The sequence below is a fragment of the Aplysia californica genome, unplaced genomic scaffold, assembly GCF_000002075.1.
Source record: "Aplysia californica isolate F4 #8 unplaced genomic scaffold, AplCal3.0 scaffold00628, whole genome shotgun sequence".
Lineage (NCBI taxonomy): Eukaryota > Metazoa > Mollusca > Gastropoda > Aplysiida > Aplysiidae > Aplysia > Aplysia californica.
In genome coordinates, this window is record NW_004797898.1 from 205,066 (window position 1) to 207,733 (window position 2,668).

At 41.2% G+C, this 2,668-nt stretch overlaps 1 protein-coding gene across 1 annotated transcript in view; it reads right to left on the minus strand.

The window, feature by feature from the left end:
* The window catches only part of LOC101855369 (homeobox protein MOX-2), a 34,613-nt gene that overhangs the window by 29,544 nt on the left and 2,401 nt on the right, over nt 1-2,668 (minus strand). The window lies entirely within an intron of this gene.

A 2,668-nucleotide genomic window follows, 5' to 3' on the forward strand; every position in this document is an offset into this window, starting at 1 on the left:
GCCAAGGAGTAGCAGTAGAAAGGCTGCAGAAAGAGTCAGGAGTCCAGAGGAGAGGGCAAAGGAGGTGAGGGGATGAGGGCAGAAAGTGGAATTGAAAGCAGACAACAGAACATTGAATAGAGAGCTGGAAAGGAGGTGAAAGGAGACCATTTTTAGAGAAGAAAATTTTTCGGTCGCTACCCGGATTCGAACCCAGGACCTTTGAATGAGAGGCCAACACCTTAACCTCTAGGCCACGAGAGCCCCTTATTATGTCCGACCACTCGCAGCTCAAAGACAAAGCTGCGGCACATGTCGAATCATTATACACACATCAGAAACACGAATTTGCATATGTCAAAGTACGTTTATTGTTGCTTGCCTTAATTTTTAATCTTCAGATAAAGAAAGGCGAATGGAAAAAAATCCGAGCGTTATCGAATGACCAGGATGTACTTGTTCGAAGAGTTAACCCTCTCAAAATTTACCCTGAAAGACCCTTTTCCCCCTTTTTTTAAAGATTGCGCTCAGTGCAGTACACAAGGAATAACAAACTTCAACGACAAATTGTCTAATATTCTCATACTAGTTTCATTAATATGCCGGCGTCTGTGGTGTAGCGATTAGGCGCTTCGCCGTTACACACAGAAGAGATGAGTTCGATTCCCGTGTGTGAAGGTGTTTTATCGTGTATCTCACTCAGTCTGTCTGCTGAAACGTGGTATCCCTCTGCAGGCCGGGTTAGCCCTGGCAGACGCAGCCCCCTCCCCCCTTTCCCCCTCCAAATTGACGTGTGTAACATCCATGGAGACGTAAAACACCAGACCTGTAGTTACAATAACAACAGTTTCCGTTTTCTTTTTTCGTTGTAGTAGAAGTCTTACGGCACTTGCAATACAATGAGGTCATAAACATGCCGATGATTTGATGTATTATAAGAGAGTAACAAATACGACATATAAGGAAGGGAGAAAAGGACGATGTGGTTGATAAGAAAGGAGCGGCTAGCAAACCACACCGGAGCACCCGCCAAATACCCATACAATAGGTTCAATGTGTATAAAGATGACTTCTTGTATTATCTATTTGTGGTGGCCGAATTTTTCTATTCAAAAGGTTTTTCAATGGCTGCATCGATCGATATGCGGTTTTCGCCAAAATATTTTTAAAAATATTCACCAGATCATGACGCCCCTGGTTTTATCAGTTTTGAGAAAGTTTTGCTGCAAAAAGCTAAATTTCTTTATTTCGCCGATCGCTTTTGTAGGCCGACGCTTCTGTCTCTGTAATTTTAGAAAATCCGGAAGTGATATTTCTCGAGACGCTTTTTGTATTGAGAGTATAGATCTAGATCTAGACCTTCTAATTTTTGGCATCTCTCAAGATTTAATTCCCCATTCCAGTAGAGTGTAAATATAGTAGGCCAAGGACTTTTAGTTGATATTAAAGCACCGATCATTCCTTTCGTCGAAAGGGGGCCCAGCTAGTATTATCTATTTGTGGTGGCCGAATTTTGCTATTCAAAAGGCTTTTTAATAGCTGCATAGATCGACATTGCGGTTTTCGCCCATAGATTCTTTACAATATTCTCTAAATCATGACGCCCTTGTTTTTTTCAGTTTTGAGACAGTTTTGCTGCAAAAAGGTAAATTTCTTAATTTCGCCGATCGCTTTTGTATGCCGACGCTTCTGTAATTTTAGAAAACTCGGAAGTGATATTTCGCGAGGCGCATTTTGTTTTGAGAGTATAGATCTAGACCTTCTAATTTCTTGCATCTCTCAAGATATATTATTGCCCCGTTCCGGTAGAGTGTTAATAAAGTAGGTCAATTACTTTTAGTTGATATTAAAGCACCGATCATTCCTTTCATCGAAAGGTGCAGAACACGGAGTGAGATCACCGACAAATAAAGAATAGTATGTCTAAACACATCGCTACCGTATCATTACAAAGTTCTACCTGACATTTTGGCTGTTTTGAGTTACTAAGACCATGAAGTCAGAGACCAAAATACTGTCAGCTCTATCAAAATCGTTCGAGTATACAAGGTCGTTATTAAGATATTCAAAGAACTTCACTAGAAAAATCTGGACATGTTGTGGAACTCACATTTTTAAACTTCCAATTTCTCAAAACTAGGTCCTGAGCAGATAGAACTTTGTAATTCTAAAGTAGCGACATACGAAAAACACGATCGAACCTGCCCAAGACAACCGCTCAAGTTGAGGAGAAAAGTGGTCATCTTAGACAGGTGGTCCTCTTGGATAAAGTTATTATAATACTGAAAAAAGCAAAAAGGAACGTGAGAAGTGGTCGGTTATACAGGTGTTTGTCTCGTACAAGTGGTCGATAGAGCAGGTTCAACTGTGCTCTTAAGCCTTCTCCGTCTCTTTCCCGCAGTGTCACAAACAAAGGTATAGGAAAGAACATTACACAGAATACACGTACAAAAAAGCGACTCAAGACGAAACTCTTCGAATGTTTTTCTGACCTATCGCAGAAGGGAAAATAATGTTTGATATTTCTTTCACAGTTTTCTTTTCATACATAAAAATAAAACGCTACTCACTCTCCGTTTCACCCTCCCTCGTTTTCCTTTCACTTCCTCCCTCCTCCCTCTCCCCCATCTCTCTCTCTCTCTCTCTGTCTTTCTGTCTCTCTCTCCACCCCCTCCCCTCCCCCCCTCTC